Source organism: Phocoena sinus, chromosome 15, assembly GCF_008692025.1.
Source record: "Phocoena sinus isolate mPhoSin1 chromosome 15, mPhoSin1.pri, whole genome shotgun sequence".
Lineage (NCBI taxonomy): Eukaryota > Metazoa > Chordata > Mammalia > Artiodactyla > Phocoenidae > Phocoena > Phocoena sinus.
In genome coordinates, this window is record NC_045777.1 from 36,906,305 (window position 1) to 36,930,920 (window position 24,616).

Consider the following 24,616-nt stretch of genomic DNA (forward strand, 5'->3'; position numbering starts at 1 on the left):
TCTGTGTCCTGCCCAGTTCTTGCTGGTCCTCTCTTCCAACTCTTCTCCTCACTGACAGCCTCTTATAAACCTCTTGCCATTCTCCTGGAGGGCTTTCTCTGGTTGCAGGTGCATGATCCAGCATGCAGGCTGGAGGTATCTGTGAATCAATGCCTCCAGAAGCAGCCCTCAACAGTCATCCAATGGAAAATGTCGGATAAATACCCCAAACCTCACCTCTCAGGTGGGGCAACACTGAGGCATGTTATGCAAAGTCTCCCGAGAGTCCCCAGAGGCCTGGGTCTCAGCTGCCCACATCAGGAATTCTGCTCATTTGCACACCCTTTGATTGGTTTTCTTTCCTTCCTTGTCTCCTTCTCCACTTGCCTTCCAGTGGTTCCTGGGATCGTCCCCCAGATAAACTACTTGCATTCACATCCTTATCTCAGAGTCTACTGGGGAAACCCATACTAAAACAGCATTTTTCCACATAAGAAAATTCACCAACTATGGTGCACTGATCAGTGTTTCCACCAAGCCTTGTGGGAGTTTGTACTCCCCACCTGTGCACACCAGCAGTGCACGTTTTCCAGTGCTGTGAAAAATTCGGCGGAAGCCAACTTCCATTGGAACCCTGACTTAACTGTTCTTATTAAATTCCAATATCGTGCTATTTAAAACATATGAGGGACTTCCCTGGTGGTCCAGTGGTTAAGACTCTGCAATCCCAATGCAGGGGGTACGGGTTCAATCCCTGGTCAGGGAACTAAGATATTGCATGCCGCGAGGAACAGCCAAAAGAAAAAAAAAAAGTATGAATACTAAATTTTAGTAATAGTTAATTCCTCGTATAGTCACTTACTAGTATGTAGCACTTGCTTAAATGTATAAAATATGAAATGATATCATATGGTACATCATTTGCTCATAATAAAGAGAAAGCTTTGTGCTTTATCAGTTTAAGGTTCCTGAAAGCCTTGTGGATACTGGTCCACACTTTCACCAACCCTGCACTAAATAGAGACCATACTGGGAAAAAAAAAAAAAAAACATTATCACAAGCAAATGCCCACTGTTTTCCTGGCAGCTCGACCCCGGGACCAAACATACTTTAAACAGTTAAGTTCCTAGTCACTGAAAGAGTAAACATATCTTCAGGGGGAAAAGAAAAACATACAACAATCTTACCAAGTTGCTTTTTTTTTTTTTTAACATCTTTATTGCAGTATAATTGCTTTACAATGTTGTGTTCGTTTCTGCTGTATAACAAAGTGAACCAGCTATATGTATATATATATCCCCATATCCACTCCCTCTTGAGTCTCCCTCCCACCCTCCCTATCCCACCCCTCTAGGAGGTCACAAAGCACCGAGCTGACCTCCCTGTGCTATGCAGCTGCTTCCCACTAGCTATCTATTTTACACTTGGTAGTATATATATAAAAAACTAAAAATAGAACTACCATATGACCCAGCAATCCCACTACTGGGCATATACTCTGAGAAAACCATAATTCAAAAAGATACATATACCACAATGTTCATTGCAGGTCTATTTAAAATAGCCAGGACATGGAAGCAACCTAAGTGTCCATCGACAGGTGAATGGATAAAGGGGATGTGGCGCATATGTACAATGGAATGTTACCAAGCCGTTGGGTTTGATATTTACTACTCTCTTTCTCGGGTCAAGGCTGCGGAGTATAAACTGGGCTCCAGCCAGGTTATAACCACTTTCCGTCAACAGTCATTTTCCAGGAACTTCTGTTTTCTGGAAGCGATTTTTAAAAATAGTACCCGGGAGGAAATCAACCATGCTTATGTTGCTGAGTGATTCTAATATGTTTGAGGGGGAGCACGGCCCATCCATGTTAAATCATTCACTGTTTGCAGAGAACTTCCTTTGGATGTAGATTTTCTTATTCTCCACCACCAGCAGCTATTTTTCTAGTCGCCTATACGTGTTTGCAAGTTTGTCTCCCTCAACTGGACTGTACACTGTTCCCTACTGGACTGTACACGTGGAGGGCCACGATCTTGCCTATCTACCTCTGCCTGCCCGCGACAGTGCAGGGCAGTAAAGGGAGAGGGGAAGCCGGGCTCGTTTCAGTAAGGAAGAAGGAGGAGCCCTGAGGCGGGACTTCCGCTGCAGCGCCCTCTGCAGACCCCATCGATGGATGTGAATTCACCACCAGCTTGGCTTCCTTCCCTTCCCCATCAAGTTTCCCCCATTCCTTTAAGGTCTCCCTGAAGCCCTTCCTGAATAAACCATTTGAACATGATTCTCGTCTCAAGGCTTTCTTCTGGGGATCACCAAATGACTTCAACCCAGAGGAATGAGAATCAAAGCACTGGAAATATGCAAGTTAGTGGTTACCATCTTGTTTTAGTTAACGGTTCTCGATTTCCAAGGAGGAGAAACCCATTCACATTAACTTAGATGGAAAGTTTACAAAAGACTTAAATTCCAGAGGTACACCGTGGCCTTGGGGGAGTTAGAAAGTCACCTTAAATGTGTTGGGGCCACATAGTCTCTCTTCTTTGATTCTCCTAGCACTTGTACTCATCTTTTTTGCTGCAGTTAATATTTTCTATGATGCTTTACTCTAATGTGCTGTGTTGGCACATGGCTGCAGCTTACTAAGGGAACAGAAGCCTTGCCCTGTCTCTACAGAGAACAAAATAATTCAGTCTCTTAGTGCCCTAGGTCCAAATGCCAGGGGAAAAATTCAAAACACTAGAATCTGATTAGCCCACCTGGGGCAGGTGTCTGCTCCATGACAGTCAGATGTTGCCTCAGAAGCAGGGTCACCTGCCCCAACACAGCCACTTCTTCAACAGTACTGTGGACATGGGTGGGCTTTTTCAAGAGGGATTATAGGCTCAAGGCAATGACTGACATCTTTAGGACAATAACAAGCCAAGACTTTTTTGTTTTGCCTTCAGACATCTCAGTGTTGGCCCTGCCCTACCCTGTCAAGCATAGATATCCCCACTCACTTGAATATGTTCCATCAACCTTGGTCCCATGGGCTTGTTCACCACGTAGCAACATGCTAGGCTAACTCCATCTCCATGCCATCTGTCTCATTGGTCCTCAGATGATACAGGCTTTGGCTTTGTTTCTACAAACACTATCCTTCCTTTATTTCCTTTCTCCATGAAGCCTTTCCCAAGAATTCCAATCCTCCCCTAATGCCAATGCACTATTTATATTTTGTCCATTTGCCCGTGTGGCATGGTAGAAGCAAGGTTATCTTCCCTATTCAGTAAGCCCCTCAAATCAGTGGGACATCATACTTCCTGTTTCTATTGCTTCCCCTACAGCATCATTCTAAGCGTACAGTCAGCAACACACAGATACTCTGCCTCATGTATTGACTGAAGTAACTAAGCTTTTGTACAGCACTTACTTCAGTGACTTCCTCATAGCTGGAATAACAAGCCTTTGAATTACCGCCCCTCAGGTGGTACCACTGCAATGTGAGCTCGCTCTACTACCAACTGCCTGTATCTTCATCTCTCACCAGAGGGTGTCCTCCCAAACAGCAGGAAGCCACCCTGGACTCAGACACAGTAGACTGGACAGTCTGGGCAGTTAACCACTGGCAGCCTTCCACCAGTGATGCAGGTGGATATATAACCCAAATCCCTTTCCCTCCATAAGTCAACTCTGAGTCTTGTACATCAGCTCCCAGAGTTTCCCACTAGGCTTGAGCTCTGGCCGCCCACGGTGGTAACTTGCTCCATAAGGCTGCCTACCCTTCTTGTGTCACCTCCACACCTCCCTGCTAGTGTTTCCTGGGACCGCCTCCCACGTAAACTACTTACACTTGAATTCTTGTCTCAGGGTCTGCTACAAGAGAGGGGACCTACACTAAGACAAGATTCAATAAATACTCATGATTGAAGGAAAAGGTGATTTCGCATTCCCCCTCACAGGCCGCGAAGCCAGGCCAGGGGCGGGGTTGGATTTCTCAAGCCCAGGGAGGATAGAAGTCTCAATTTCCATGCTGTACCTCAAAAGTGGAAATACCCAGAAAGGAGAGGCTTCATGGGAGTCAGTTTAAAACACAAAGCACTGTATCCTTGGGGGCAGCTGTGAAGTTCACGGTACCCAGCTAGGTCTAGAGAAGGCAGGTGCTGACAACACAGCTGCCCACAGTTTACTGGCCCAGTTTGGGATGGGTGATATATATCTTGGCAGCCCAGAAGCCAGACCCCCATTTTTCCTGATTTCCACTAATACATAACCGAGATGAACCGAGGAAAAATAATAAATACTCTTAGACTTTTTGCTAACCTTGATAGACTACATTTGACTTGAGTTATAAAATCAAAAAAATTTCCCCTCTCTTGCATCTTAAATTTTGGAAAAATTTCTACCTGCTAAAATAGTTTTCCAGAAATGAAGCAGACAAAAGCCATACAAATGCTTCAAGGATGATGGGAAAAAGCAGTTACCCTGGATCAACTGGAAGGGCAGCTTGAACATTTCTGATGGTTGATTGCATAACCATCAAGTTCTTGAACATCTAACATGCTAGTCCTTTGTTTGCTGGAGGAATGCAATTGCTCAATGAAATGCGAAAGAACTTGGCAAGGACCGTTTTCATGATTATCTACCAAGTTCTTGCTTTAACTTGTTTGCTTAATCAAATGTCTACTTATGATCTCTTTGGGAGGTTCTAAATTTCATTAGCTCTTTCCTTAAAGAGAAGTTAATCTACTCAGGAAGGAAGGCTTATTCATCATAGGTCAGAGAACATTAACACTTCCTAATAATTAGTTCCAAGCCCCAGTTTCTAGACGACTAACCAGTTCAGCAAAATTCTGGTTCAAAAGAACCAGAACCTGTTTTTAGCAGAACCACTGCAACCAGTGCAAAATGTAATATCTCATTGAACTGTTTTGTCATTACAGTCCCAACGTTTGGCTATAGCTAAGCAACAATTAGACCAAATGATGCTTGTCTTTTCATTGAGGGGGATCTACAGAACAGCTCTCTGTCATAACTTTAATTTGAGATCTGCCCACTATCCTGCTGAAAACCATCTTAATGAATTTGTGAATTTCTCATTGTCTTCTATTGTAAAAATGTACAGCAAGTTTCCTGCTCAGCTATGCATAATCAGAAGGTGAACACCCTCACTGCTGTGGACTTGAACCTGAATAAAAACTTTGTCTTCTCAGAAAGATGGCATGCTAGATGGACGAGGGGCTTTTAAAAGCCTTTAGTTTACAAATGAAGGATGTCTTCCCTCTGCACATTATCATGGTAGCCAGAATAATGGACCCTTCCCCCAAAATGTCCACATCTTAATCCTTGGAACCTGTGAATATGTTTCCTTACATGGCAAAATGGTCTTTGCAGATGTGATGAAGTGAAGGATCTTGAGGTGTAGAGTTATTCTGGATTATCTGGGTAGGCTCAACCTAATTACAAGGTCCTTAAAATCACAGAATCTTTCCCTGTTGTAGTCGGAAGGAAATATGACTATAGAAGAATGGCCAAAGGCATGTAATCTTGCTAGCTTTGAAAATGGAGGAAGAGGTCACAAGCCAAGGAATGTGGCTGGTTCTAGAAGCTGGAAAAGACAAGAAATAGATTCTCTCTTAGAGCCTCCAGAAATGATCACTGCCCTGCTGACACGTTCATTTCGGCCCAGTGAGTCCTGTATCAGACTTCTGATGTCCAAAACTATAAGATGATAAACGTGTGTTGTTATAAGCCACTAAGTCTGTGGTAATTTGTTGCAGCAGCAATAAAAAACTAATACAGTTATACTCAAATAATTCCTGGAAAAACTTAAGTAAGAAAAGAAAAAATATATTATGGTAAAGTAATTTCTTCTCCCCCAAAATATCTAGAAGTGTGACTTTTCTTTTTTCTTTTCTTTTCCACCATCCGGGATTAATAGCTATTAACTCTTTGTGTTTGTGGCCTTTCGTTCTGTTTTGTAAAAAAGTACAATATTCATTACAGTTGAAGCTCAGGTCCCCTTTAGCCATAACGCCAATTGTATTCCCTGACCCACTCCACCAATCCTAATCGTATTTGAACATATATTTTTATAATCTATTAAAAATATTATATATAAATGTATAATCATTAGTGTGCACTTTAACTTTTTCCATATAATGTCATAGAATTAAGGGCTATTTGACAAAAGCTGGAAAACAGGACACAAAGTCACTACCAAAGATGATGCATCTTAAGAAAGAAAGAGAGGTCTAGCTGATAACTCCCTGGCTTCTCCCTGTTTTCCCTTTGCTTTCTATCTCCTGTCTCCTGGCCACATTTCCCACAGGCCAAATCCAGCCAAAAGCCAATTGGCTGGGAAGTCTGAGAAATGTAGTTTGCAGGATGAGCCCTCTGCAGTGCAGAAGAGGACCAGGGGAGTGTGGAGAATGGAGCTGAAAGCAAGCTGGCAAATGCTTTGCAGGGTGTATGCTAGACTTACAATGAAGTCCTTTAAAAACCCTACAATTTTCAGCTTTCCAGAATGAGGGTCATATATTTTTGTTTTGTTACCTGTTTGTGCCAGAGGACATGTGAATGCTTAAAAGGAAATTCTGAAGAAGTCCCTACCATGGGGAAGGGGGCCCAGTGGGACCAGAGCCCCCCAGTTGGCAGGTCCCTTGAGACTTGAGCCCTCTTTACCTTCTGCTGTAACTGTATCTTCCAGCTTCTGAGTGGGAAGAAGGACTCTAGAGTCATGATTTCTGGAAAGTGGGAGAAATGAAGCAAAAATGAAGCTTCCCAGGGTGGGCAGATTATTTCAATAAAGATATCAGACATATATAAATGAAAACATTGACAAGACAGCAACAAAAATATGCAATATGAAAAGATTTCTGGAAACAATCTACAATATCTCCTATTTTGCATTAAATAGGATATTTCCCTTTTTATTTTATTGATTGATTATTATTTTTTTTTACATCTTTATTGGAGTATGATTGCTTTACAATGGTGTGTGTTTCTGCTTTATAACAAAGTGAATCAGTTATACATATATATATGTTCCCATATCTCTTCCCTCTTGCGTCTCCCTCCCTCCCACCCTCCCTATCCCACCCCTCTAGGTGGTCATATTATTTTTGATTATTATTACTTTTGGCCTTGCCACACAGCATGTGGGATTTTAGTTCCTCGACTAAGGATAGAACCCACGCCCCCTACAGTGGAAGCACGGAGTTCCACTGGACTGCCGGGGAAATCCCTTTTTCTTTTCAAAATAAAATTTTCAGGAATTCATGTTTTTTACCCTTCAACTAGAAGAGCATCACATAGACCAAGAAAACAAACCAAAGGATTGTTCACTGATCAAATAATAACATGAATAATAATCAAAACTGTTTAATTAGATTGTTCCAGACTTTTATAAGGAAAACTAACATCAGAGGGGTTGTTGACACATTTCTTCAATGTTTTTTCGGCGTCAAAGCTCACATCCTGAAAGCTCTCAGGTTCAGAGGTTTGATAAGCTCCACCCTATAGAGTACAAGTTGGGTCTTCAAATCACTATTTAGACAGAAACTATAGACCAGCACCATCCAATAGAAATATAACATGAGCCATGTTCAAAAAAATAAAAGGTGGTGGGCGAAGTAAGTGAAGGGGGTCAAAAAAGGTACAAATTTCTAATTATGAAATAAGTCATGGGGATATGATGTACAGCATGGTGACTATAGTCAATAATGCTGTATTGCATATCTGAAAGTAGCTAGAAGAGTGGATCTTGAAGAAAAACAAAAACAAAAACTGGTGAAATTAATATTAAGAATATTTTAAACTCAGTATATCAAAAATATTATCATTTCAACATGTAATCAATATAAAAATAAAATAATTTTGCTCTTTTTCAAAACTAATCTTTGAAATCTTACATGTGTTTTACACTTTCACCATGTCTCAATTCAGATACTAAATTTTTATTGGAAATACTTGATTTGTATTCAGATTTTATAAAACATACAGTTGCTAAGAAAAATTCATGTACTCTGGTGGTCCCAAGCATACATTAAAAAAAAGTTCTTCAGTAACTGAATCAAGTATAAGTTTTTAAATTTTAATTTTAGATTAAAATTAAATAAACTTAGAAGTTCAGTTTCTCGCTCATCACGGCCACAAGTTTCTGTGCTCAGCAGATACAGGCAGCTCACAGCTACTATACTGAACAGCAAAACAGTCCATCAGAGACAAGGGCTTGTAAAAGCCTGAGGTTTTTTTCACCTTTATAACTTTTTCATGCTACTTTTAGAGGTGACCTGTTTTTTCTTCATAAGGATTAATCTGAAGCCTTTAAGTAAAAAGTACCTGTGTTCTTGTTACTGGTGTCAATAAGGAAGCAATGGCTAGAGAAGAAGGGAAGCTTCATGTAAGAGTGAGAGGATGTTTGTAGGCCATCAAAGAAAGAAAAGCAGCCTAACTCTCCAGGATCTTCTGGACAGAAAGAATGGAGGCCCCCAGAGCAGAAGAATGGGCTTGGAAAGTGACCTTGTTCACTTTCAGACAGGGCTCTTTGTCACAAATGACAGATACTTGATTCAAACTGGCTTTGACAATGAAGGTTCTCTGTGGGCTTAAGGAGCTAAAAAGTCTGCAGGCTCTGTAATGAGAAGCTCAGGCATGGCTGAACCCAGGGGCTCAAATAATATCCTTAGGAATTGATTTATCTCAGTCTCTCAACATCAGTGCCCACTGTACTACTTTCAATCTCAGAGTTTCTCCAACAGTGGCAAGATGGCTGCCAGCTATCCCAACCTCATGTCCTGTTCTTCACATCCCTACCAGAGAGGATGCTTCTTTCCTAAAAGACCCAGCATAAGTCCTAGGGCTGATGGTCATTGTCCTCTGCTTGGGTCACTTGATCATTTTTTAAATAATCCCCAGGCCTGATTGACTTTCCAACCTTGGAGATGGAGCGTTGGATCTGCCCACTCAAACCACATGGACTCAATGAGGGAGCGTGGTTCCCAGGGAAAATCAGGTTGCTGTCACTAGGGAGAGAGAGAAGCGTGCTGGGCAGGAAAAATCTTTTGTATGTCAAATCAAGACGCTTGGCAATGAGGAGGCTAGTTGGTTCTCCCCAAAATGATTATGGTTATTCAGATTTTATGTGGCTTCATTAGAAATGCTGTATCATCTGTCAGGTGTTCCATCTCCTTTTTCCATTAGTCTTTTGGGAGTCCACACCTTTTTCAAGTTACTTAACCTTGAGGAAGTTTTTTAACCTCAGTGTGCTTCAGAGTTTCCATCTGTAAAATGGGGACAATAATAGGACCTACCTATCACATTTATAATAAAAATTAAATAAGCTAATATGTGTGAAATATAAGATAGACAATTTATGAATAGAGTCTGGCAGATGACAAGTTCTAAAAAATTCCACTAAATAAACATGCAAAAATGTGATATTATATACTTCTCTTCGAAGATCCATTGCCTTCTCAAATGAGTTCATATATGGCTCTTTCTGCCAAAGTAGGTTTCAGAGAGAGGAGAGACAACTGAAAATGTTTATTGGATTAATGAATGAATCCTATTGTCAGAGTTAAGGATGTATATACTTTTTTTTTCAAAGGCATACCTATGTCCTTAAATACAGTTTGCCTGTATTGTGATTTCTCTCTTAGGAGGCATATGTCAGAGTTTAATTAAATTTAAACCAGTGCATTCCTCCTGTCAAAGACACTCTGACTCTGGTTAATGTAATGGCACCAATGAACAATCTGGGTATTGTGATCATCACGAGGAATTGTCTCCATCTCTATTCTATTCTTATTGTCCCAATACTTGGTTTAATCAAGTTATAGGAATTATAGTAAATGGGGTTTATCTGGGAAAATACTCCTTGAGAAATCAAGGGACCATCTCCAGTTGCCTATGCTGGGGAACGCAGGACTCAGTTCCTACTTGGGGGATGAAAACACCCAGACACGGAGGGAGATTGAGGTTACGAATTGCCTGAGACCGAGACTCCTGAAAATGCCGAGTTGATATCTGATGAGAAGGTGAGCCTCAAAATCCTTTTCCGCTGGACACGTTCAATCAATAAAAGCCACCCGCTAAAGGTGATTCAGGGTACAACATGCTTTGCCTTCCCTAAAGGACTAGTCCCCAGTGTCCATCCCTTCCCTCACACCTGGTCTAACATGACCACCCTGAGGCCACTTCACTGCCTAGGCACTGCCTTCAGTAGACCCTTGTCTGTTCCAAGCACATTTGCCACCTGCAAGGACACACATTCACATCCTGGCCCCTCACCACTGTCACACAGATAACGTTATTAGATCACCTCATTCCTCACCCCTCACTGTACCCATACCCTTCCTTAGATAGCTTTGCAGTTCCTTCCACTAGAAATCTTGCTTTGGTCCCACGTGGGCTTACTTTGGCCAGTGGAACATGGACAGAAATGGCAGTGAGTCAGTTCTGAGCCTGCACACAAAGAGGCAGCACACTTTCTGCTTGCTTCTCTTGTGCAGAGTTCTGCCACATCATTCCTCTGGCTCCAGAAGAGTGAAACATGTATGGAACAGAGCCACCCTGGCAAATCAGCGAAACTGTGAGCATGACAATGCATGTTTATTATTAGCCATTGAGATTTGGGCTGCTTTGTTACATAGTATGGCTCAGTTATAGTTGACTGGTAAACGAGCTATCAGCCAAGAGGGAGCAAGGAAGGCTCTGAGAGTCTTGGCCACAGCAGGCGATGTTTTCTGCAGGGGTGGCAGAATTTGTAGCATCATCATTGCAGCCATTCCTTATCCCTCCTTCCTTGCTTTCTGTAATTACAGAATCTAAAAAGTGAAATGCCCAAGTTGCCAGAATGTTTTACAGCTGGGCCATCTGAGCCAGTTCTAGTCAACGACATAGAAGTAGAGATTGGCAGGGGACTCCTGAGATAACTTTTGCTGTTTGAACACAAGAGAGACTTCCGGTACCGCCCTCCTCCCTCCTTCCTGCCTCGGAGGCAGTCGCGCTGCCTGAGTCCATAGCAGCCAACTTGCAACCAGGAGGTGAGCAGCATGAAGTTGAAAAACCAACAGCTTGAGGAAGGCAGGAAGAAGATGGAAAAATCCGGGGTGCTTGGTGAGATCCAGCAGCAACCAATGCCTATCTCTGGTTTTCTTTTAACGTGAGATACAATCAGTATCCCTTTTATTTAGACCCCTGTTAGATGGGGTTCTGATATCTAAAGTGAAATGCATTCCCCGATGATATGCCTATTTTCTGGTTGGACTTGGGTCTGGCCCAGTCTGTTTACATCAGAAAGATGATGCTGATTCCTCACTGGGTATTGGAGGAGCTGAGATAGAAGGAAACTCCAAAGGTTTCGTAACCATTGTGGGGAAGGAAAGGGAAGCAGCAGTCTTAGCTTTTGACATCAGATAGGAGTCCCCTAGGAACTGAGACAGGGGAAGCTTTGATTACTTCTCTCTCTGTCCTGACCCATTTGATCCATTAAAATCCAACCCAGCCATCATTCTTAGCCTGTTGCATGAAGCTTTCTCAAATTCCATCCAGAATGACTCACTACTTTCTCTGAATTCCTCGAGTTGTTTGTTTGCTTGTTTACTTCAGCCTATGTGTGCCCCTCAGTTGACACATCACACTTGGCTCTGTATGAGTCCAGCTGTGTATGTGTCTTATCTTCCCTACAAGGATAGTGTCTTAGTAGCCCCTGCAGAATCTCTTGTAGAACCTAGTAGACACTGGTCGGCATGCATCAGGCCTTTAGAACTAGTGGTAACTATGGATCAAATAAAATGCATATGAACTTGCTTTATAGCAAGCCTAGCATCACATCCAGGTTTGTGTGTGTATCTGGAAACCTAATTAGGGATTGGCAGCAAAAACAGCTCGGTTTAGGATACCCTCTACTATACAGGAAGCAGATTAAGAAAGAAATGAGGGGACAAAAGAGAGGAGAAGTAAAGAACAATCCAAAGTCACCTCCAAAGAGACCAGAGTCTGTATAATTTATTCCCTTTTGGGAATATTCCTATCAGAAGTTCTGATGACAAAGAGTCAGCAACCTGGCATGGTTTTGCATTTCTATCCTGTGCCTTAAAATATACGTTGGATCGTTTCGACTTTTTAGCGTCCACTTTAGTTCAAAAGAAGAGGGAAACTTTAATCTTGGCAGTGCCTGAACTCATAGTTAAGAAGTGGGGTGGTGCGGTCTCGGACTAGGTTCCCCAGAAGCAGGGCAAATGGCTTATGTGGGAAGTGATTCCAGGAAACACAGGGGAGATTGTGGAAATGACAGTGATGGGAAGGAAGCAAACATGGGTGGGTTAATGAGTAAGTTACACCTGTGTGTACCTGGATCTTGGTCCTGGCAGGGGGCTCTGTGTAGACCCCACCTCCAAATTGTTCCACTATGTAAAAAAAGTCACTAAACCAGTGTTGGAAGAAAATATTATTTTTATAAAAGGTTTTGGTTGATAGGCTTGGAGTTACTTTTTTTGGTTCCTTATAATTGTCTAAACTTTACATATTTTCCATGATGAACTTGCATCACTTTTATAAGTTCCTCACAAAATCTTTGAGAAAACATGTCACTCATTACCAATAATGATTCCAAAATAATTTTGCTGACTTGACCCATCCGAGTCTCTGCTGTTAACTTCTGTTTAGCTCAAGGGTACCAGCTCCCAGGAGGTTAGCATCCTCAGCTCTGTCCTCATTCCCCAAGATGTCCATGTCACATTCCCTCCCACCAGTATGCATTCATTCTTTTAAGAAAATATAGAGGCCCCGCTGTGTGCCGGGCACTGCCCTAAGCACTAAACAAAACCAGACATTGTCCCAGCCCTCATGGAAGGAACTAATAAAATAAAGCAAAATTTAAAGATTCTGTCTTTCAAAAGCACTGTGCAGGAGTGTTTTTTTGTGGGAATTCTATGAGGTCCCAGTTCTCCAGGAAACTATAGTAGGAGATTTAGATCCAATGGGGAAGCTGCCCTTTGGAAGTGAGGCTGAACCTAAGATCTGAAGGGTGCAGAGGAGTTAACTGGGAAAATGTTAATTGCATTTCTAATGTGCGCATGGGGTCATCATCTTGGGGTCTTGGGACGCTACGTTCAAACCTCTGTCCTCAAAGACATAGCCATCTAATTGTCAGCCTACAATCAAGTTTCCTAAAATAACAGAGAGAAAACAAAACAAAACAAAACATTGTTGGATCAAGTCCCCCCACTGTCTATAGGAACATGTGAGAGTTCAAAGGAAGAGGTAATCAATAAGGTGAAGTAGACAGGAAAGCCTCTTTGGAGGAAATGTAGCTTGGGTTCAGGTTTTATGCCAGCAACACGGAAAGGTTCCCACGGAAGGGGAACAGCACACACAAATGCTCAGAGAGCTCCATGTCAGGGATCCTTCTATTGAACGGTGAGATGACCAGCAAGATGGGAGTATCAGATAGGTATTAAGTGGAAGAGATGGCCTGTCCTTGGAAGCCGGGTAAAGATTCTTGGACTTGATGTGATGGGAACTAAGGAGCAAAGACTGCCAAAAGGCAGGCATTACCTACAGGAGGATTGATGCCGCTGACTTTACCCCTGGGAAGAAGGGGAGCCAGAGGGGCTGGCCACAGTGATCCAGACAGCAAGAGAGAGTCTGACAAGGAGGACCTTCTTCCTTGTATCCATGGTAAACTAGGATTTAAGAGGTTCACGGAATTTTTAGCTTCTGAAAAAGAAATTTCTATTAGAAAGGGAAACATCATTGCATTACTTGGTAGAATTGGTCTCATCTCATTTATTTTATCCATCTTTCTCTTATATCCGAGAAAATATACTGAAGCCCAGCCAATTTCTTTCCTTTCCCAGAAGCTCTGCACAGGAAGGAAACCATATTTGCAAGTCATCTGGGACTCAGCCCTCCTGGAGCACACCCATAGAGTGGGAGACCCCACTCCTGCTCTAAGGAACACCTCTTCCTGATCTGTAACCTTCCCGACTCACAAAAGTTGCTGCCAGGGGCTTCCCTGGTGGCACAGTGGTTGACAGTCCGCCTGCCGATGCAGGGGACACGGGTTCGTGCCCCGGTCCGGGAAGATCCCACATGCCGCGGAGCGGCTGGGCCGATGAGCCATGGCCGCTGAGCCTGCGCGTCCGGAGCCTGTGCTCCGCAACGGGAGAGGCCACAACAGTGAGAGGCCTGTGTACCGCAAAAAAAAAAAAAAAAAAAAAAAATGGTTGCTGCCAGCCGTGGTGGGATGGGAGCGAGGGCAGGAAGTATAGGTCATGCTGACAAAGGGTCTTCATTGCTGGAGGGAGCTGCAGAGGCATAAGGGCGGGGCTGAGGGATCTCTTCCCTAGCAGAGGCTGGTGGACCAAGCGGTGCCCATTCTGCCCCATTGCTTCCCATGACCAGCAGTTCCTCTGGCTAGATCATACCTTTTTAGGCCATTTTCTACCATGTCCCCCTACTGAGATAGCCCCTCCTGTGTTCTAGATCTCTCCAGGAAAGGCGAGTTTCTAAGTTCTACGGTGTTCTGTCTTAGTGAACACTTAAAGGGCCTTTTGAGCAACAGTAGAGGAATCAGCTATACCCCTGCTTCAGCGCACACTGTAAATCCCCAATCAGGACAGCGCTAGAATTTTCTATACGGGACACATTAACGGTGGCAATCTGGAACTTCATTCAAAACTCTATTTGCCTACAAACATGCTGTTTGTATTTTGATTTTATGTTTACTGGGGCAGCACATGGAAGTAATGGGGTACGACGGTCCACAGCTTCCAAGCTTGTTCCTGATACCACCCCTGAGCCCTACAACTAGGCTTCTTTTCAGTTACAGACTCTCATAAAAGTCCTACACCCTCATCTGTACTTTCACACCAAGGACAGACAGAGGCTTGCATGCAGAAATCATTTACAGTGAATAAATTGGTCAATTAATTATGTAAGTTCCCTACAGAGCTGGCTACTGCCTTCTCGTGGGAAGGTGAACACCTGCTGAGAAGGTTCTCAGGAATCAGCTTATGCCCAAACACCCCACCCAGAACAGACCTTTCAGCTCCCTCCCTGGGGCTTCTCTCAGAAGCAGGAGTTTTTCTGGATCTCTGACGCCCTCTAGTGGCTGTCTCAGGCTGAAATCCTGCCTAAAGTCAGCAGCCGTTCCACCTCCTCCTAAAAATACGACCAGCCCTGAATTTAAAAAGAAAGGAAGAAAAAACACATATCCTTTCTTCTGCTTCTCCTAAGTGCAAAAAAGAAAATTTAGGGATGTCTAGCTTCTGACACCGTCAAGGTTCTCCTGGCCTCTTAACATTGCCCTGTTTGGTTTGTGTTTTAAAGCTTTGATAGCATCTTGCTGCCTGCTCTGTACCCCAAATGGCTTTCCCCTTGCCCCCAATATATACTTTATTTGGTCTTTATGTTTGTTTCAGAGCATCACTGAGTGTCTTTTTCTCAAAAAAAAAAAAAAAAAGAAAAGAAAAGAAAAGAAAGAAACACAGGAATGGCTTAACTGTATCCTTTAAGTTGAGGAGGGCAGATTTCCCTGCCCGACACACCAAGGTGCCCTCGCAAAGCCTCTGTGTGATTCCAGGCGCCAGGGGCATCACAGTGAGCCTTGGCAGGACCAGGGATGCTGCTGTCTTTTTTGACTTTGGTAGGTAGGTGTGGTTTGAAATTGGCTACATTGGTCATTTTTATGAATTGATTTTTACAAACCCATGGGAAGTGTTCCTAATATAAATAGCCTGCATTATTCTTGTATCACCTTCATCTGATCCCTAGGAGCGCTAAAGAAAAGCCCATCACACTTACCTGGCCTTCAGCCCGAAGCAGACAAATAAGCCACTGGCCAGGATGAGACTGGAGGAGAAGGAGACAGCACATCTGCTAACACTTCTATTCCCTTGGCTGAAAGGAAAAGACGAATATTTGCTGGGCTTTTTCTGTGTACTGACCATTAAGTATCTCATCTAGTGGGGCAGGTATGACCATCTCCATTTTACAGATAAGGACATTGAGACACAGAGTTAAATGGTTTTCCCAAGATCACACAACTATGTAAGAGGCAAGGTTAAGATTCAAACCTGGTTCTGACTCTCTTTAAGGCCCACTCTTTACCCAGCTCTTGCCTCTTATCTTACTTAGCTTTGGGTTCCAGGTTCTTGCCTCAGAGTCTGTGAATGGTGCCTTCTGGAGTTAAGCAGTGTGCAGCCTGCAGGTCTGTCCAGAGTGGCTCAAATTTGGATTAGCTTGAAACCCTCCCATGACCAGATTCTAAGCCTGGCCTGAAAACTAGAGTCTTGCTGCTCAAAGTGTGGTCCCCAAAACTGCAGCATCAGTGATACCTGGGAGCTTCTTAGAAATGCAAATTAGTGGGCCCTACCCCAGACCCAGTGAATCACAAACTTCAAGGTTTGAGATTAGAAGTGTATACCCAGCTCTTCTCAGCTTTGATGTGCACTCAGGTCACCTGGGGATCTTGTTAAATGCAGATTCTGATTCAGGAAGGCTGAGGAGATGGTGCTGAGCTTCTGCTTCTCTAACCAGCTCCCAGGCAATGCCAACACCGTGAGCTACATTTGGAGTAACATGCCCCTAGATCAATAATTCTCAAACTTGAGTCTGCATTCAAATCACCTGGAGGGTTGGTAAAACAGATTACTGGGGCCCCATCCCAAGAAATTCTGATTCAGAGGGTCTGGGATGGGGCCCAAGAATTTTCTTTTCTAACAAGTTCCCAGGTGATGCCGGTATAGGGACCCTATAGAGAACCACCATTCTAGCTTATAAGAACTTCCTTCAGTTAGACAATTAACCCCATACCTTTTGGCTTTGCATTTTCATGAGGCCCTACTTAGTCCTCAAATCCTGGCATCCTGGCATCTTAGAGCTGAAAATAACTTCATAGACCAAAGGCAAAGCCAGGATGAAGCAGCCAGACTTACTCTATTCAATGTTGTTCCTCTGCATCCTGCTGGCTCTGAAGCTCCATAAATTTTCCAGCGTCTAGCAATTACAGTGTTTATGGTGAGCTCTGCATTTCAGGCCAGTTTTGTAAGCACTTGAATCCCTATCAGACACATATGTCATTGGCAAAATCCATAAAAACTCAGGGCCCTCCTACCTCACGGCTCTGTGAAAAGAGGGCTTTGGAAAAAACCAGCAGCCAGGCTGGCAGCCATGGTGGTGAGAAAACGCAGCAGCTAGCAGGCAAACCCAGACAAGGTGATTCAGCACAGAGGCCCTGGAACAAAGTAATAAACCAGGGTACTGACGGCTACTGGCACTCACATTCTGCTGGGCAGCCCTGAGAAGGTCATTTACTCTCTGTGCCAGAGAAGATGCTTTTCCTTAAGGTAAACAATACTCTCATTCAAGGAAATACATGCAAGAGGTGGTCTCATGTAAGGACTTAGATCAGTTAGTTTCTGTTACCTGACGAATCACCCAATACTTAGAACAACCATTTATTAATGCTCATGAATATTTGAGAAAAAGTAGTACTGTATATTTTCTTGAAGCCTAGGCTTGGAACTGGCATGCCATCACTTCCACCACATTCTATTGGCCAAAGCAAGACCCAAGACCAGTCCACTGCTGGATGGGAGAAGCTGTAACATCACATAGTAAAGATATAGAGGAAGGTGAGGTTTATGGCCATTTTGCAATCTACCACAGAAGAGTTTTCTGAGTTTGGGAGACCCTGAGACAAAGATTCCAAAGCCAGTGGTTTCAATGGTTACTTGGAAAGTGAAGAAAATACTGGTAGGGGCGTAGGGTTTGAGACCCAGAGGAAAGCATCTGGTGAAGTGTGCGTAACCCGGCCAGCCAGCACTCTCATAGATGGAGCTTAATTCCACTGGAAAACTCTGGGAGTGTTGGACACATGCCTTTTTGTTATCCTACCTGAGAGAAGGAACTAAGATATCTATACATCAATTCCTAGCAGTCATTTGTTGAGGACTGCTCCTAGGGCACACGGGTTCCCCGTTACTTCAGCCTCCCAGACTGGGCAGAGTGGTCCCAGAGGTATGCAGGTCCTGGTAGCTGTGCACCGAAGATGTAAGTGTAGGGAGATATAGGGACACCAACAGTAACTCCTGCAGTGCAATGGTGATTAAAAAAAAGAAGAAAAAAACCCTCAAGCTTTGGTTTTAAGTTCTTCTGGTAATAACATCTTTTCTTCCCTGTTTTAAAGTCTATTTGCTTTATTTGAGGTGACGCCTCATTTCTTTTTCTGGCAAAGGTTGGAACACTAGATAGCGTCATATCAAGTTGTCCTGCAGCTCCAGAAACAAAATGGAACTGAACAATTCACAGCATGAGTTGAGAACAAAGAGTCGTGTCTGCTGTAGCAGTGGTGGACCACTTCAGCTCTACCAAGAACATCACTCTGTCTGAACTTGCCCTGTGCAGCAACATCACAAACCATGGGGGGCCAAAGCACAAAGGGCAGGCAGAGGTCACTGACATTTTCTAAGGTATGGGATTCCCAAAATCCCTGTAAGGAAGCAGTAGGCAGAATGAAACTTTCTACCCCCAGAAAGGTCTTTGAACTGTATGAAAATTGGGCTGAAAGGAAAAATACTAAACTTATAGTAGAGATTTATTTTGGGAGGTGGGAGTGGAGAGGGGATAGTAAATGATGTTGAAAGTGAGGGTTCAAGTTATTTAACATTTTATTTTAAATATTTACCACAAATGAGACAAAATGTCAGCATTGACCAATTCTTTGTAATAGATACTAGGTAGTTGCCATATTATCATCTCCTTTACTTTTTCTTAAATTTCAAAAAAGCGCGTTGGGGGCAAGGCGGGGTGGGGGCAGAGGATGTTCTCCTGTAATTAGCAAGGTCTGGTAGGCTTATAGAAGTAACACTGATCTGTTTCTTGAGTAACATTTGATAAATACTTCCCCTTACTGAACCTTCATTTCCTTGTTCATAAAATGAAGATAATAATAGTAGCAACATCAGGGGCTTGTTGTAAGCCTCAGATGATATACCCTACTGCCCAACATGGTACCCCAAAGGAAGTGGTCCCTCAGAAAATGCTCACTGCTCCCTTTATCCCTCCCCTGATTCGCAGCATGGATTAGGATCCCCTCACATGGAGTCAAACAAGACAATTGGCTAGTTATCTAGATAAGGCTAGAAACAGAAAAATCTTAAATAAAGCCTTATCCTGACTCCTCTGAGTCCAGGGACAGCGTTGGTCTAAGAAAAAATAAAAAGAAAACCCTTGCGGGAATGGCTAGAGAGAGACAACCCCCGCTTGTGGAAACAAGGCTTCTGGAATTTATCAATAAGTATTTTCTAAATTTTCTCAAGGCTTTAAAATCTTCTACCTTGAAGGGGCACTAACCTAATTCTAGAACAGACCTAGGTGCCTTGGTAGGACTTGTAAAGAGATACTCCTTTCTCCTTTGAGTGTAATGAGGATTCTTGATTTTTTTATACAAATTAGAGAAAGCCCATAGCCAGCCTTAACAACACAGAATACCATGAGGAAAAGAGAGAGAGAGGGACATAATGGGCCAGTAAGAGTGGAAGATATGGAATGTGATCTATTAAATGAGGAGTTAGAGCCTGACCTCTAGGAGAGAAGGCTTCTCTGGCCTCTCTACATCTTGCCTGGGAAGCTGAGGGAAGTCTTAGAAGGGAATGCAGCATTCCTCGGAGTCTTGTTTTATCTGGGATTCTCTGAATCTGGAAAAGATTGTCCTTAAGCACAGACTGAGAAGCCATTGGTCTGGGCTTGCTCTGTGCAAGGGTTACAAATAATCTCAGTCTTCTCTACACTTCAGGGTCTGCAGGAGGTGTGTGTGTATGTGTGTGTGTGTGTGTGTGTGTTTGTGTGTGTGTGTGTTGTGTACAGGGCTTCCCATCCATTCTGTATCAGTTACCTATTACCACAGCAGTGCTGCATAATAAACCGTCCCAAAATTTGTGACTTGAAACAATAACTGTTTCTTTAGCTCATGAATCTGAGGCTTGCAATTGGGACTGAGTTGAGCTAGGATGTTCTGGTTTCAGTTGGGCAGACATTCTCTAAAAAGAAAGAAAATGCTAAAAGAAGAAACCCTAGAACATCAAAAACAAGGAAATACAGTAACCAAAATTATGAGTAAAGACATTAGAATTGCCTTTTATTCTTGAGACTTCTAAATTATATTTGATGGTTGAAGAAAAAATTATAACATTGTCTGATGTGGTTATCAAAGTAAGTAGAGGAAATGTTTAAGAAAACTATATTATGAACAGGAGGATAAATGGACATGAAGAGAGGTAAGATTGTCTACACTTCATTCAAATGGGTAAAATGATGACAACAGTAGACTGTGATAAGTTATATATATACCTAGAGCAACCATTAGAAAAAAACTACACAAAGAGATACACTGTTGATGAACACTACAGATAATTCAAATGCAATTCTAAAAAAAAATGTTTAAGTAACTCATATGAAGGCAAAAAATAAATCATAAATGAAAAACAGAGAATAAACAAAAGAAAAATAAAATGGCAAACTTAGTCCCTAATATATCAATAAGTACATTAAATTTAAATGATCTAAATATACCAGTTAAAAGACCTTGGCAGAATGAATTAAAAAACATAATCCAAATGTATATCATCTACAAGAAACTCACTTAAAATATAACAGTACACACAAGTTGAAAGTAAAATGATGGAAAGAGATATATCAATCATGCAAACAATAATCAAAGGAAAGCAGGAGTGGCTAATGAATGACAGACAAAGTAGACTCCAGAGCAAAGAAAATTACCAGAGTCAGAGAGAGAGATTATATACTGATGAGAGGGTCAATCCACAAAGCAATGCTCAGTATGTATCCACAAGGCAACAGAGATGCAAAATATGTGAAGCAAACCTGATAAAAGTGAAAGAAGTATAATCCACAATTATAATTTCAGACTCCAACACCTCTCTTTAAATATTTGATAGAACAACTAGACACAAAAATTGGCAAAGATACATGAGAGTTCAGCCACACCATCAACCAACAGGATCTAATCAACATCTATAGAAGCATCCCCCCAACAATAGCAGAGTACACGTTCTTTTCAAGTGCCCACAGAACATAGAGAGACCATTTCCTGGGTCATAAAACAAACCTCAACAAATTTAAAAGAATTGAAATCGTACGCAGTGTGTTCTATCACAATGGAATCAACCTAGAAATCAAGTCACTCTCCTTGTTCAAATTTATTTGTAAAATGAAATTGACAAAACCTGCCACAGTTATCTGCCAGAGTTGATAGTAGAGGCAAATTAACATTAACTGAAGAAGAAACTTTACAAATATAAGAACCAAGTCTATATATAAATATTAGGCATTTGAAATCTTTCATTATATAACTAGATGCCTCAAAGTCCATCTATCCTGGTAGTTCAGGAACATAATTACCTCACTAAGACTAACAGCTAATTTCATTTTCATCATCACTCTTTAATCCCTGCAATATAATCAAAGAACGATCTTGGACAAGAGAAGAGAAAAAACCGATCTCTTTTCCAGTCCTATAACTCACTCAAGAGCCAGGAATATGCCAACAGTTTCCCTTCCTGCTGCAAAGGATATTGTCAAATAACCTCTCCTAGTCTGTGTCATAGAGCACAGACCACTTAAAGATATTTTAATACCTTTTACTATTTTGGTTTGAAGAGATTGCACAGAGTTTATTTCCTGGAGTTTATGTGAGAGGAAAACCATTTGACTATTTATAGCCTAAGGAGACAGAAAGGATAAAGCACATTTTGGTTATCATTGCTTTGGGGACAGAGGGTAGGGATTATTTAATCTATTGGAAGAATTTGGAACTACTGGGAGGCTTTATGCAGCAATTAACTTTCAGTTATTCAAATAACTGGATGAGTTTCAATTATTTCTAAACTAGCTTTTTCAATGAAAGGATGTATAAGCTCATTTAACAGGAAATTTAATAGGAGTTGGTTGATCCAGAATCTCAATATTGTTATCTGGAGCTTAGGTTCTCTACAGTCCTTGGCTTTGCTATTCACATGGTTGGTTTCATTTTTTTAAGTTGTCCAAGGGACAATGGTGGATTCATCTGCCTTCATTCAATTATGGAAAGAGAGAATAGCTTGCTCTTAAAAGCAAGGCAGAACTTCCCCAGATGACACCAACAGCCCTCTCATCACATGTCATTGGCCAGAACTGGGTCACATGACTTTTCACAACCAATCACAGACAAGGGGGGGTTGAGATAACTCTTAATCCAATCAGATTCACTCCTGAAGCTGATGGGATTCCTCTAAGTCATATGGGCTACCCGAGGATGGGACATCTGAAAAAGAGAGTTTCTGTTAGGAAGGAAAAAGGAGATAATGGGTGCTGTGTGGGCAGCTGGCACTCAGTAACTCTAAGTATGTTTCTAGGAGCAGAAAACTCAAACAGACTATAACAATGAAGTGACCTGATTGTCTCACTGAACTGAAGGAGGCCACAGCTGGCAAGGCTTGATCCAGCAGATCAAATAATGCCATCAGGACCTGGCTTCCCCCTCTCTCTGTGCTCTGCAGTACTGGCCCCTTCCTCCACATAGTGGTCTCCTGCCGATGAAAAGCTACTGCAGATTTGAAGCTTGAATTGCTCAACATGGTGGGTTGGGGGAGGGGTGGAAGAAAGAAACCAATTCTAATAGTTCCAGTAAAAGACTCTTCCTTTTGCCAGAATACTCAAAAAATAGCTCTTCATATTTCATTGGCTTTGATGGGGGCATGCACCCAACCTAAACCAATTACTGTGGCCCTGCAGTTGAATAGTTTGTCTAGTTTAATTCCAATCATAATCTCTGTGTGTAAGGGTGGGCCAACAGCAGTAAACAACAACAACAACAGCAATAACAAGAAACATGCACTAAATCCATTGGTTTAACCCAGTAAGATTTATTTCTTGCATTCATTCAATGTGGGTGGACAGAGTGACTCTAATTGACACAGTTATTCAGGAACCCATGTTCCTTTTAAATGCAGCTTTGCCCTGGACATCAGAGCCGATGTGAAAAATAAATGAAGAGGTGGAGAGAGAGACATGCTCTTGCCCCTCATTTGGCATCCACAGCCATGACAGAAATGTGACTTCATTCACTCCTGCGCTGTGACCACTTTGTCTTAAGTCAGCCAAAGGGACTAAATGACATATTTCTGAGAACTCTGATGCTAAATGGTGAAAATATAGGGTAAGGTTTGACTTTTCTAATTTTGCATCTTTCTTCAAACTAACTGTGAAGCTTTATGTAAGTCAAATTCTTGGGCCCTTGTTTCCTTATTTCTGAAAGGAAATAAAGTTGTGTAACCTTGGGCAAGTTACCTTATTTCTGTGTCAGCTTCCTCATCTGTAAACCCCTCATTTGAAGTCAATACTACTTTACTCATAAGGTTGTGTGTGAGTCTTCTAGGGCTGCCATAACAAAGTATCACAGAGTGGGTGGCTTAAGCAACACAAATGTATTTCTCAATTTATGGAGCCTAGATATCTGAGATTAAGGTGTCTGCAGGGTTGTTCCTCCTTGGTTTGAAGATGACCATCTTCTCTCTGTGTCTTTACATGGTCTTTACTCTGTGCATGTCTGTGTCCTTGATTGCCTCTTCTTATGAGGATACCAGTCATATTGGATTAGAGCTTATCCTAATGACCTAATATTACCTCTTTAAAGACCCTATCTCCAACTACAGACATTCTGAAACTGGAGGATAGGATTTCAACATGTAAATGTGGGGGAGGGAGACACAATTCAACCCATCATAAGTTGATATGAGGCTTAAATAATTTAGTACATGTTAGGGCTTAAATCTATATAGTAGATATATGCACTTAACATGAGCTATAACAATTATCTTATTTTTTTACAGTAGTAGCAATACATGTAGTAGCAGTGGTATTTGAAGTAGTATTAGCATCCCTAGAAGCAATACAGAAAAGGGAAAACGGCTCATTACAAAGGAAAGGGAAAGATACACTTTATTTATTTATTTTAACATCTTTTTGGAGTATAATTGCTTTACAATGGTGTGTCAGTTTCTGCTTTATAACAAAGTGAATCAGTTATACATATACATATGTCTACATATCTCTTCCCTCTTGCATCTCCCTCCCTCCCATCCTCCCTATCTCACCCCTCTAGGTGGCCACAAAGCACCAAGCTGATCTCCCTGTGCTATGCGGCTGCTTCCCACCAGCTATCTATTTTACATTTGTTAGTGTATATATGTCCATGACACTCTCTCACTTTGTCACAGCTTACCCTTCCCCCTCCCTGTATCCTCAAGTCCATTCTCTAATAGGTCTGCATCTTTATTCCCATCTTGCCCCTAGCTTCTTCATGACCTTTTTTTTACATTCCATATACATGTGTTAGCATACGGTATTTGTTTTTCTCTTTCTGACTTACTTCACTCTGTATGACAGTCTCTAGGTCCAACCACCTCACTACAAATAACTCAGTTTTATTCCTTTTTATGGCTGAGTAATATTACATTGTATATATGTGCCACATCGTCTTTACCCATTCATCTGTTGATGGACACTTCAGTTGCTTCCATGTCCTGGCTATTGTAAGTAGAGCTGCACTGAACATTTTGGTACATGACACTTTTTGAATTATGGTTT